Genomic DNA, 14,247 nt, shown 5'->3' on the forward strand with positions numbered 1-14,247 from the left:
CGTTAGCATTTAGCTCAACGTTCCACTGCAGCTAAATACAGCCTCTCAGAGCCACTAGCATTGCTGTGGACTCTTAGACTTGCTGAATTACACTATTATATGAAAGAATATGTATATAATAGTATGATTACTATATTAAGAAGTGTCATTCCCATTTAAGTAAAGCTTTTCCAAGAACCAATGTGAGATCTAACCCTTATTTTTTAAACTTTGCACCACCTTTGGTGCATTTTGTTTCGTGTAAAAATGCACCAAGAACATTGATGTTGCTGTAAAACAACTCTGCGGCTCCTATTCAAATCACAGTATCTTCATCCTGTAAAACTGACACCTAAACCGGCTGCATAGTATGAGATTTGTGAGTCATTTGAGGATAAAATGGGCATGACTAACACTTGGCAAAACCTGCACAGTAAACCTACGTAATACCAAGCGGGGGATGATTAACCACGGACTGACTAATGCACATACCCATGCATACTGTTTCAGCAAAGTCATTTGGGGCAGTGCTGCACACCGGGATGCAGGTTGTTCTGCCACCTAAACAAGGCTTGTTTATAGCAATTAAAAGTAAACAGACCCGGCGGTGTAATCTTAACAGCATATCAAAATGACCCCTGAGAAACTAAAGCTAGGTTGTTAAACTGTGCAGCTCCCATGGTTATTATTCTCCGGCTCTAATCACTGAACCCTAGTGGTGAGAATGACTAAACACTAATTTACGGCTCATGCAGTTTTGTTTCTGCCTACAGCGCTGTGTTAACATCTCTGTGAGAATGTTATCTGAAACCAAATTTTAGGCAAACTTAGTAAATATTCTACTGCACCAAGTATACATCAATTTCGATCATTAAGTATTGTTTTTAATGACTTACCTTTTAAAAAAGAAATCTTTATCCTGTCAAATTACGCGAACCGTAATCTGTCACCGTCCTGCTTGACACACATCACAGGTAAATCACTGTTAAATTACATGAGTAAACCTTGTGTGTGCCACTATAACTTATTTATTGACCATTACAGGTCATAATTCATCGCGATGTTACCCAGCATTCTACTGCTTTCAAATGCACTCAAATGCACCAACGCATGTTATTTTTAACCAAAATTTCAAACTGTGAAACAATAATCTGACTTTGGAAAAGCACTTCATTACAAACCATCGCCAAGACACTAGCTGTGTCTGTATCACCTGAACACAGCAACTGTTGATGGGCAAATGTATAAAGTGTGATCTTGCTTTTGAACATTTAGAGCACTTGTAATGCACGGCTTGGATTAAAGACAGGCTTAATAATAATGTTAAAGCACAGACGCGTGTTAACGTGCAGCAGGCAGTTTAAAGTGTCGTGAGGATGTACGGGTGTGAGTGCGGCAGGGTGGCAGAAAGCTTTCAGTCCCCCTCCCTCCACTCCCCCTGCACAGGTGACACTGCACTATTGTGCAGCGTGAGTTGAAAACAGATACTGGGGTGCTGCATCTTTGATGCAGCCTGAGCTCTGCCAGCTCATTATGGAGTTGTGATTCAGAAACACAGCCCAGAGGGCCCGCTGCATCGCATTTCACTTTCCAAGGCCTGCTATGGTTACCGCGACCTCAGACGGAGGGCCACCTTACACCAGCGGGTACTGATAGGGGTGTGTGTGTGTGTGTGTGTGTGTGTGTGTGGGGGGGGGGGGGGTGGGGGGGTGGGGTAGGCTCACCAAAAATAACTTCCTCAACGCTCATATTTGGACAACAATAGCGCACAAGCTACAGAGGAAGGGAGACTAGTGATTCTGTCAAATCAATTATTATACGATAGCCCCAGTTAAATAACACTCTCACATAAAACAAGTAATATGCACTCAATACATATAGATACAAGCACTCAAAACACACCACCTGAGCAAAAACATTTTTATGGTTACACGACGGTATGGTATGGTTTTATGAAATGCACCACTAGTAACATCCTGTTTGCAGGAGTATTACGCGTGCATCAGGGCCAAAAAAGCAGATACTGTCTTTGTGGTGAGTGTTCTTCATCGGTGACCTGCAGAATGCAGCTGAGCTTCGTGGGGAAATTGTAATGGGAAAATATGTCATAGTCTCATGTGAAGGTTTAAAGAATGTAAGTCCTAAAAGAGCAGACACCAAACTGTAGTTTCAGTAGATTACTTTAATTAGTTTAGTATCCAGGTGTCTTGTTATCTGTTATCATTGTGCACTGTTTCTTTCTTCTTCGTAAGACAGAGACACAGAGAGGCCTTGACTAACAGAGATCCTCTGTTTGAAATACTTTTGACTTCCTTTGCTGACGCGTTATCTGAAGTTGTAAAGGCGTAAACCTTTGCATGCAGATATGATGTGTGAGGGTAAAGAATGTCTATTCTGTCTCTGCAATGGTCATTTTAACAATGTCACAGTGGCTTCAAAGGAAGCATCTGTTGTGAGTTTAAACTGATTATTGTAAGGCAAACTGTGAACAAAGGGATTTGCAAACAGGAGATTAAGCATCTTCCTGACTGTCTTAAATGATCAAGTATACTAAGGCTCGAAGGATGACCTGCCTTTAACTGTGTTCTTTGTGTATTCTTGTTAGCTAAAGCAGATAACAGGAAGCTGTCTGAGTATAAATGTCCATGCATTGTGAGTGTTAGGCAGAGCACTCATACAGATCACTGCAATGTGTCTGTGAGACTGTTCTCTTTGCTTGCAAGCAAATAAATTGACTTTACAAACCTTGATCGTTCATCAAAACTCTGTTTTACTTTATATTGATAGAAAACCTCAACTTTCTTCTCCCGACTAGTCATAAGAAATATTCCACAACAAAATATATGAGTGCTGGATAATCAAGGGGGTCAGTGCTGGAAGAGCTGGATGCATTATTGATTGATGCATTCACCTAAATATAGCAGATATCTCTTCCTTTTATGTCACCCACAAACATTAATAGGGAGAGGAACCTGGTGGATTTGATCAGCCAGACATTAAGGGAGTACTTCTTAAGAGATTGAAATAAGGAGATAAATGGACAGATTATTGTTGCTCCCTGCCCTCGCCAAAATGGATCGGAGCTTTCCTCTGCAGTGACACTGATTAAAGTACAGTTTTTTGATTTGGCTCCAGGAACAACGTCATACATGTTCATGTTAAAAGTTGTCTATAGCAAACAACTTCAAGCTCATCTTTCAAGCCTTTCTAGGGAGAAAGGGGTCCTGGGGTGTCGACAGGTCCGCGGTCTCCTTGTCCTCTGAGCGCATGGGAACAGTGAGCTGGGTGACAGCTCATCTTCCAGCTCAACGTCCACTATCCATCACCACCAGCGATAAGTGATTGCTTGGGGTTATCTTACACGGGGAGTAGCGCCAGCGAAAAAAGGGGAGTTAGCACCTTTAACAGCTTAATATTTCCTGCACCCTGACAGTGGGGTACTATCAGGTGAGGAATGCTCCCTATGACAAGCAGAATGGATGCGAGGGAGAGGCAGAGATGATTAATTCAAGGAAATACATTTACTCTTAATCACATTGACAAAAAACACTATTCCAAATGTTTAACTACCAAGAATGCTTTTGATCTGACTAGTTTGGATTGTAGCTTAAACTGTCAGATAGGCAGCTGGAGGTCTGTTGCCTCAAGAAGTTGGGTTCACCATTTGTTCATCTATTACAATCAAGCTAGTCTTGCATAGTCAGACCTCAGACTCTGTATAAGAAGTGGACGTCACCCATTTTGGTTTGTGTACTACAGTTTAGAAGCCTTGAGCTCTGCATTTTGGGCCGTCGACATCTTGCTTTTTTGGAACCAGAAGTGACACAAGAGGGTGGAGCTAAGTACAACCGAACGCCGAACGCCGACCAAAATGTTACTTTTATGAACTGAAAACACCCTGTGAAAGGGTTAAAAAGAAAAAAAAAGAAAACACGGACAACTCCCAGACCGGACAACTCCATGGCAGAGACCTGTCAATCACAGTAAGCCCGCCCTGCTTTATCTGACTCTAAATGGACCATAATTTACTAAATGAACATCATGCTGTATTGAAGAAGACTTGAAACTAGAGATTGAGACCATAAACTCATGTTTACAATGTTTACTGAGGTAATAAATCAAGAGAGAAGTAGAGTCATTTTCTCATAGACTTCTATACAACCAGAGGAGTCGCCCCTGGTGGTCAGTAGAGAGAATGCAGGTTTAAAGCACTTCTGCATTGGCTTCACTTTTCCGAACCAGAGGTTGCTGCCTGAGCAAGACCTCACTCCGCAGCGAAGGGTCTGGCTCCACGCTCTGGGTTGTCTGTATTTCTTTAAACCGATCACTATCGTCTTAGGCAGCGCTAAGCCCAGGATGCAGCGGTGGTGCCCTTGCGAAATAGATAGTGGGGAGAAGAATACTGCGTGAAATACTTGGCCAATGGCCGACTTATAACCTCAGTCTACATCCGGTGAGTCAGACAGTCAAGCTGCAGGCACCGTGCAGTGATTAACAAGAAATATAACCACCACCTAGAAAATGTCTTGCCTTTGAACCCACCTGGTTTCCGCTTTGGTTAAATATGTGAAAAAACGTAAATAATAATCGTTGGTTTGTGCAACAACAACAAAAAAAAATCAGTTGATGGCTTGGGACACACGGCCATTCTCCATCACCAATACATCACAGACAGGAAGAAACTGCAGCTTAAACATTGACAAAGATCCCCTTTCCAGGATGTAATCTCTATGCACAGGTAAACCAATAACATACCATGCATCAGTTTCACAGACAGCCAATCGAGGCATGTGTTTGTAGCTGATCTTTAACACTCAGTCACCGAGTAAAGGCAACACCCAATATTCTGAGGGATATACACGGCTCTTTAGCTGCTAAACGTACCACTATGTGAAACAGCTAGTCGCTAACTTTACCTGCCTGCTGTTTGGTCCTGGTCAGGTGGTGTGCAGTGGGTTTTTGAGTGTTTTAACTGAAAACAGCTGCGACAGGTTGATGTGAAGCTGCCAAACCAAAACGAGCATAAAGATACTAAAACACCGTGCAGAGTCAGGTGCGAGGTTCGTCATTTGATTCGCTGTTAAAATATTGATTACAGCGGCTTTAAATTGTTCTGCTAGTGGAAGGATAGGGTTAATTCAACCTTCAATTCACTTATATCTCCTTTAAAGTATACTGCAAATTCCCCCGAGGACTTTAAAAGAGAATACCTTTTCTATTACGGAGAGAGAAAAAAAACATGATACTTTCAATCATAGTCCTTATCAAATATGCATTTGCATGCAGTATTTTCACTTACATTACCATACTGTGTAATCAAAAAGCTTTGATGATCGTACAGGGTTTGTCAGCGAGGACACCTGAGCCTTGCTGATTGATTCAGGACTTATGTAATCAAACTGGTCTGGCATAAGTTCCTTTTTGTACAACCAGGGCAAATAAAGATCCTGGGAGGATGTTTCATTACAAATTGAAAAGCTCTTTCTCCCCTTATTATTTACAGCACTTTTTCATTTTTGTGACACAGGAATCAGATTTAATCGTGGTAATCTTTTGGGCTATGTGGTCATTTCTTTTTTATAATTTGTGGCTGCATGTTCGTTGCTTAGTTGTTACTTCTACTCTTGCGTATATTTAGGACAATGAATTTGTTTTCCATTGCGGTCTCGTGGATTTTCTCTTTGATTTTGAGCAATAGGGTATAAAACACATCCCTTACTGCACAATAACGTCTGTTCAAGTTACACACACAAATCAAGGCAGTTAGATGGTCTCTCTGCTTGCAGTTAAAGTAAAGAAAGGAAAGAGATCCACCCCTTTAATAAGTAACACAGGCTTTGGCTCGCTGCGATGGGCCTATCAATGAACCCCAATGGATCCGAGTGTAAAACGATCCCCCCGGGACACAGACGCACAGATAGAGAGACGGGTAGATAGAGACCGGGCCAAACCACTAATGAGGCATCCTGTGGAGGCTGCATTCTGAACATGGTTTTATTTACATCCAACATTTCTCACGTTTTACCGCATGCCGCTGGATTGTGTTAACGTCACCTTATGTCACACAGATGAACTCAAAATGGGTGCACCAGAAGCTGATGGGGAATAATATCAGCCTTTTAGAATGAAGACTTTGAAAAGCTCTACGCATATGTGCTCTAAATCCTGGTCCGGAAAAGAGAGCATGTGAAGCAGAGCAGGGTTTGTTAAAGAGTTATCTAGTTAACCGCCAAGTCGTTTTTTTCCACAGAGCACCGTGTCTGCAAATGTTTGAACAAGTTACATTAGTCACTGGATTGAATTTTAAATTCACTTACATTTTGACAGAGTGAGGATTCAGTCAGGAAGGTGTGCACAGCAGATTAAACAGCTGGTTCCACACAGGAACGTTTGAGTCATGGCTTCACTTTTCATGACTGTGTTAATAAAGACATCAGAAGAGTTGGACAACTGTCAACCTCATTTCCCCTGCTTCAGCTACAGTAACCATATCAATGAGTTAGATTGAATGTCTCAATCTATGCAGTGCTGCTGGTTCCCTTATCAACTACATACTGTAGCTTTCTTAAAATGAGTCCTTGCTCCACCCAGGGTTGCTTTCTCATCGCCAAAATTCCCTATGCAAAGGCAGGGGTTCAGAATCCCAGGGCCCCTGCCAAAGACTCGCTCTACCGATGGAACACTTTTATGTTAAAGGAAACACTTCACCCCCGAAATGACCATTGGTATATTAATTACTCATCCAGTGTTGCACTGAATTCTTGAAGAAAACTTTGTTTTCCTCCCATGCCTCCACGGTAAACGGAAAATAAAAAAAGAAAAAGTCTTGATGAATTTAGGTAAATCCTTAAATCTGTCAAAGTTTAATTTATTAATTTGCTCACTACTTCCCAAACACATGAATCTTCACTGAAACCTTACTATTTAAAACACTTCCTCATGAACACTTGTACAGGCACGCCGAAAAGACTTCAATTATACTGCAGGCTGTGCGAGTGTCTGTTTGATATAGTTTGCTGCCCCCTTTTACTTTAGTTCATCACGACTTTTCTCTCGTTTTATTTACTCTCTGTGGAGACGAGAGAAAAACAAAGTTTCCTTCAAGAATTTAAGGTAACTTGAGGGGAGTAATTAATGTATAAATGATCATTTTGAGGAAGAAGATATCCATTTAATCATCGATGCAGTGGGCATGAATAAAAGTGTCTATAAAGTTTAGATCCAGCTTCAAAGACAATTGCAAACCACTTTCAAAGTGCTTTACCGTATCTCTGCTCTGCATAAGGTCACTTGGCACCTAAATAGACTACACAGGCTCAATCAGTGCCGGCAGTGGAATGAATTGTTTTCTGAGAAGCCCAGACGAAAGATAACCCAAGTTGTCCACAGTCTCAGAAAATTCAACAGTGACAGTATTCAGAATGGTTTCTCTCCTTGAAAGTGTTGCACTGCCATCATTTAAAGATGACATAGAACTAAATAATCAAAAAAAAAGAAGGACGATAAATCCATCAAAATCATCCTATTCCAAAAAGTCTCATTCTTTTTTTCTTAGCAAAGTAACTCTCTACTTTGACAAAAGCATTGTGGCTTTGGTAGACAGGTCAGTAAGAGGTGAAGTTGTAAACACACTTTGTAGCCGACTAAGTGGCTCATACCCGTCATGCAATCTCATTTTTTGGATGCTGCCATAAAACTGCTCATTGATTTGCAACATTGTTAACATTTTCCAAGAGGTGTTAATTCCGCTCTGTGATTGTTATTGAGGTCTCAGTTAGCGATGGTGTTGTATTGGACTGCATTATAGTGAATTGTGTTTGTAATATCCCTCCCCTTTTCATAAATGAACTGGACAAAATAATAGGAACACCTCTCAATATAATGCAGTCTAGGTCATCGACACTTCAGACTCCAACATCAATAATAGATATACCTACAGTACATCTATAGTTAGATTAATACCTCTTATACCTTGATACTTACTATTAGCTTCTGTATTTCATATATTTTGCACAATATGAAGCATCTCACTCCGCATTGTACTTTTATAATGCAATGACAAAAACAGTTGTTTTTATCCCTGCATATAAACACTGTGGCATAATACTACATCATCTCATGATAGCTCTCATTTCTCCTCTAAATCCGGCCTCTGCTTTCAAAAAACTTTACACTTCCTTTTTTCTACGGTTTCTTCACATGTGCGCCTCGGGCCGGGCTCACTGAAAGAGAAGCGGCGGCGAGGCGGACGGAGAGAGAGAGGCCGCATGGGGCCGGAAGGTGAGGCGGACAGGAAAGGGTTCGGTAGACAAACAGCTGACAGCCAGCAGACAGACCTGGGGTTTCCATTACCTGAGACACCCTGCCCCGGCCTCTGGCAGCCCTGTCACCTTAGAAGGAACAGCATTTTCAACTTCAGTTTGAACCCAGACAGGGACACTGGTTATGCAATATTCAGGACAGAGTCAGAAACATCAGAAAAACAGACTCACACCTACTGCTGGCTGCGAGGAGCTGGTTTGACAAAGCTGTCAACTGTACTGTACAAACACTGCTGGTTGCACTTTAAGGCAACTGCACTGTTGCCACAACTTGACCACCGTAAGCAATCACTAATCTTTGAAATTAAGTTACACACCCCCCCCCCCACCCACCCACGATGTGACTTATTCAGGAGAAAATCTCTACTTATTACCCAGTCTCAGGTAACATATTGCTCATAACATAATGGTGGAGCGACCTGAACAACAACGGAAAATGACAGACGAGGCCAAGTCAACGTACCACGAATCACTATTTGAGTTTGAAACCTCTTTCCGGGGCCTTTTACTCTTCACCGCAACCGCTTCGAATTCAGGGAAAAATATTTAGACCCACAAAATATGCAGAGGCAGCCGGCGGGCCTGAACTACACAATAGACTAGGGGGTCAGTGAAAACAAAACAGACCCCCACAGGCACTAAATCTCCTCTCCCACTCACACACACACACACACACACACACACACACAGAGGCCGATACGTACTAACAGCATGTACACTGCCGTCACCTCGAGCTTTATTAAACGAAGTAATAAAGCCAAAAGAGAAACAAATCTGTGACTGACAGCTGTGAAAGCATGTCTCTGGTCCTCATGGATGTGGTTGGGAGCTTTTGGCCTTCGTAAGTCATTATAGCAGCATACATCAATAACAAAGTGAGGTGCAGTAATCTAATTCGCTCAGGGTAAAAGAGACCCTTCCATAGGTCTTGGCTTCCCTAAAATCACGTGGATGAAAAAGCTTTCAGCAGGAGAGTCGGGTCCGAGAGAAACACAAGGTGTAGCGCGTCCCTTTTGTCCTGTGGCACCTGCGATGGCGTGGCATATCGGTGCCTGTGTACAATGAAGCAGCATTGGTTTACTTGAGCTATCACATATGCGAGGGGGAAGGGGGGGGGGTTCTCACATGCAAGCAGCTGGTAACAGCAAACGTTTCGCTTTTTTGCTTGCGAAGTGAAAATCAATGATCAATTTTTTAAATAGCTGCTGATTAATTGCAGATGAATCAATCAAGCCACTCATCATTTCAGCTCTATGTGTTTATCTTTTAACAGCCAACAAAATGTGCATTATCTTCATTTGTTGTAATATCCAGTCTATTGCTTTTTCTACAATTATGTGTATTTATCTCAAACACAGTCTGTTTTAGTGTTGTGTTATTTACCCGTCCCGTGGTGCTGAAATGACACAAAGTTCATTGTGATCCACTGTTAAAACTCCACATGTATGAATAAATATAAATGTAAAGGATTTGTTATTAAAAGTAAAAAAACAAAAGAGTGATCACAGTGCATCGAATATAATTGATTAGGAATGGAGGGGGGGGGGGGGGGGTCAATCGGCTAAACTAAATGATGCTTTTATGTCAGTTAAATGTCAGCTCTGAAGGTCAGCCCATATCAGGGAGGAAAGAACAGTGATCTTTCAAAAATACAATCAATGGGACCTACTAAGTGTCCAGCAGGAGCACAATATAACATCAATACACACTCGAATTGGAAAAGGGGGAATCTGGTTTAAATGTATTCCTTCAAGCGGAAGAGAGTGGCAGAAAATTCTGCTGTTGACAACAAAACAACATGGAAGTGCGTTGTTAAGTAAGTGGAGGTATCTTCCTGCTGCCGCAGGGTAGAGGACGTTTTACAGCATCAACAAAATGTTGCAAGATGATTAAAAAAGTACAGCGTACAGTTGTGATAAGACGTTTTCCAGTTGTGGATGTACAAATGCAAACACATAAGACGAAAATATGGTGACAATTATGGCCCAAACTTGTTTTAACCATGTGGTATTTCAGCTAGCTGAGCCAGTGAATAAAGTAGTCTACGACTACTGTTTAAATATGTTTATAATGCAAAGTATGCTAAAAAAAGGTTACAAGGTTTTTATTCGTCATTGTACGACAGGGTTGCACAACAACATTTTGATTGTAGTCCTAATTTGCTACAAATTAAAAAATTAAAAAACGATATTATATATTGAGGGTGGAGGATGAGTTATTGAGTCTCATAGCCACTAAGATTTTCATTCTTAAAGATTAGACAAATCATTGGCTATTTTTTCTCTCCTTGTTTTACTGACATCATAACTCTTACAATATGGATTTCTTAGCTGAATCATAACTTTACAATAGATACGAGTCATTGAGATAATAAAAGATAATCCTTTCAGTTGTGTGTGTGGGTCTGAGCCAAATGTCACTATGTCTTTATTCAAAGACTCAGAGTAATAGTCTAGTAATTTGAATTAAGTCCATGGGTTGTTTACCCCTTTTCTATCAGTGGGCTACGTTATCAATCAAACAATCAAAACTACGGATGGGTCACGAGGGCGTAGCCTTCAACAGTCTCCCAAAAACTGCCGGTTTATCCGCCGCACCTGTTCCCCTATCCTTCCCTTCAGCTTTCGTCTCTTACCTTCTGGTTTTATGGCACAGCTCCACCAGAGCCTGGCATTGCTTCTGGAAGTCTGGAAACACGCGCCCGGTAAAACTATCCCCGTCTTGACACGCCGCTGAACTCACACGAGTGAACTTTCCCGTTAACAGCGCCGTTCGTTAACTAACGCCGGTGATGCTGCAAGCCCACGCCTGTAAGGATGACGTGTTGCCTTCACGGTCCCCTCCGAAGTTCCTGCTTTGGGGGACATCGCGAAGTTGTAAAAAGCGATTTGTTGACGCTGATTTACGTGTTTGTGGTCGGAAGTAATATCATGAATGTGTGTTTTGGCGAAACAATAAAGAAATAGTTACACCCTGTTAGTTTGCAGACCGTGTTTGGATTTATTCATATGTGTTTGTAAATAAATGTAATAATCTTTTATTGTCTGCATGTGAAACACTTTGGTGCTCTTTTTAAAATGTGTTGTATAAATATGTTTTTATTATTATTATCAATCACACAAGATATTTTTTTTGGATTAAATCTTCACTGCACAACATTCGACTAATAGCCAATAATCGAGCATACAAATAGTACAATTACACAGAAACAATGTGTTTTCTACAAAACGTGGTGTTTGTTGTCAAATCTAAGAGCCAATCAGACCACACCGACCACAGACTGAGTCGGGGGACATTCTAGGAGTACATCCCAAGTATCCCAAGTCTCTTAATTGCATCCCCGTTTCCCTCACTTGGGTCCTTTCCTTGCGTCGTAGTCCTTCCCACCAGGGATGCATGGAGAGACGCAAGGAAACCATGCGAGGAGAGCGGAACGAGGAAATATATTTTAAGACAAATGAGACGTCCTTTTCTCAGTTGCGTCACGTGAAGCGACGTCTGTTTCTGATCACAGCTGGATCAGCTGTCAGTCGGCTTTAACAGCTGAAGAGACTTTTGAGAAGTTTGTGTCTGTTCACATGATAACTGTACTTAATAATAGTAACTAATAACACTCATAACTAATAAAGACACACAGTTATCATCACTGCCAGAGTGTTTTCTCTCTGTAGCCTGTTAGTTTAAAAAGCTGCAGTGAGTATTTCAGTCTGTGGTATTTATATTGTGTTCTGTGTCCTGTTTTAAGCGCAGGACCGAGTTCTACCGGCGGAATGCGTTTGTCTTATTTATGAATTATAAGCGTCTGTATGTTTAGAAAATTCTGATCGTGACGTCATTATTAAAGAGCCCAGAATATGATTATGGTGTTTTTTGAACGCTGGAATTAATTAATTAGGCTCAATGTTTCGGGGGAAATTGAAATGATATAACTCATCAAACCTGACATCAGGAATGATCCGCGTCATGTAACTGAATGAAAATGATAATAAATGATGTAAAAAGTGTTTCCTCTCTCCAGTTCTCTCTGACTTTAATTGTATCCATAATAAAAGCTATTGAAGGAAATAAGAGATCATGAAAAGACAAATCTTTTTAATAAATGAAGAAAGTTTTGTTGTTCAGACCTATAATAATGAACATCTATTTAAACCAGATGGTGAATCAGAAAACTAATCAAATATCAAACTTGAGTTTAGTCTGTGATCTGTCTTCACTCTGGTCTGAAACTCCAGTGATATTTAGAAAAATCAGATCAGTCCGATCAGCTGCAGCGTCCAATCACATAACTTCCTGTTAGACTGTTCTCCTGCGTCCTCGCTCATGGCTCCTTGGTCCCTCCTGGCGGTGCAAAACAACTTCTGGTTCTAGCGAGGAGCGAGAAGCGAGGAAATGACAAATAAGAGACTTGGGATGTACCCTCGGTGGACAATCTGATAGTTTAATTAAATGAATTTTTCTTTACATGATTTTTTCTTTTTTATGCTTTTAGTTCTGTCTGTCTTATATCCTCTGCGGTTGCCCCCTGGCATATTAGTATTGTGCTTATTTCTTATTGACAATTTGTGAAATTGTACATGTGCAATTGTTCAATAAAAATGTAAATAAAAAAAGCCTAATGAAGGCCAGATATATCCCAAAATGCATTGGGTCAAGTCTGTTAATAAATCAGAGGCTGTGTTGCTGGCTTGGAATGATTGCATCATAACCGTGCTGATCTTAGAGGCCATGCACAAAGAAATAACATGACATTCATCCATTCTGGTACCAGCTACATCTGTGCTGTTTCTTCTTCGTCCTCTTCTTCTTTGAGGTTTTTACAACAGTCGGCATCCACAATTACTGCCACCTTCAGGCTTTTTTCTCCCTCAGGTATCCATTATTTTTCAAGTCGTTTTTCCAGACCAGTGGTTCTTAAAGGCTAAGTAACCACTTACTCCCTTGAGCACCGTCTCCGCACTCTCTACATTTAACATTGTCCTCTTCCCACCCTATTTGCTGCAGTTGTGTCCTAATTTCTTGTCTTTCCTGTGTAACAAATGTCTCAGCCTCATTGCATAGACCTATTGGATGTTTTACTATGATAAAGAAGTGTACTGTGATGTGTACAAATGTGTGGAAATCATGATTAGAATATCTTGAGTGTAATACATGTATGGATTATCCTTTGCAAACTTGGATAGTTTGTAAGGCTTGCGCTCAAGGCATACTGAGCACTTCATGGAGTATATATAAATATATAGTCTTGATCACTATTGTGTTTTTGTGTGATTTAAATAATTATGTGAGATTCAATTTCCATTTTTGCTTTTCTTTTGTAGTTATGGTGATACAATTATTACTACTACACATTTATGTGTCATCACTGCAGCATACATCTTCTGAAAAAGAGATGTGAGTAAAAGGATTGTGCAATACAGTATTGAGGTATACATGCATTATTAACAGGAGACCAGACGGACCAAAAAATAGGAAACATGTCTTCAAACCATCATGCAGTGTCTTAGTGTGGAGTCAGTCTTGCCTGAGATGTAAATCAAGGTGCTAAAGTTGGAATGGTGTTTGTACCTGTTTCATTTTTTAATTTCTTACATTTCTTTTTTCATAAATGTTAGCAAATTACATAAATAATGAATGGAGGGGATACTGTAGAAATGAGAATAACTTAAACACAATTTTTTTTTTTTAAATGTGTATAAAATGTTTAAAAGTGGTAACTATATCTCCTGATTCATGAGTTGTAGGTCACTCAGGATAGGATCATTCCCACAGTAACATGAATTGTAAATCTTTCATGTATCTAGCAAGTCAAGAACCCATCATTTAATTATTACAAAACTACCGGAAAACTGAGTGAGAGTGCATAGACAGGGTGTTTACAGTGTACTGCATGTCTGCTTCATGCAGATTAGTCATGTTAGGCCCCTGTTGCTCTGCTATAAACAAAATG

The sequence above is a fragment of the Anarhichas minor genome, unplaced genomic scaffold (genome assembly GCF_050575085.1).
Source record: "Anarhichas minor isolate MPS153535 unplaced genomic scaffold, ASM5057508v1 ptg000027l, whole genome shotgun sequence".
In the NCBI taxonomy this organism is placed as follows: domain Eukaryota; kingdom Metazoa; phylum Chordata; class Actinopteri; order Perciformes; family Anarhichadidae; genus Anarhichas; species Anarhichas minor.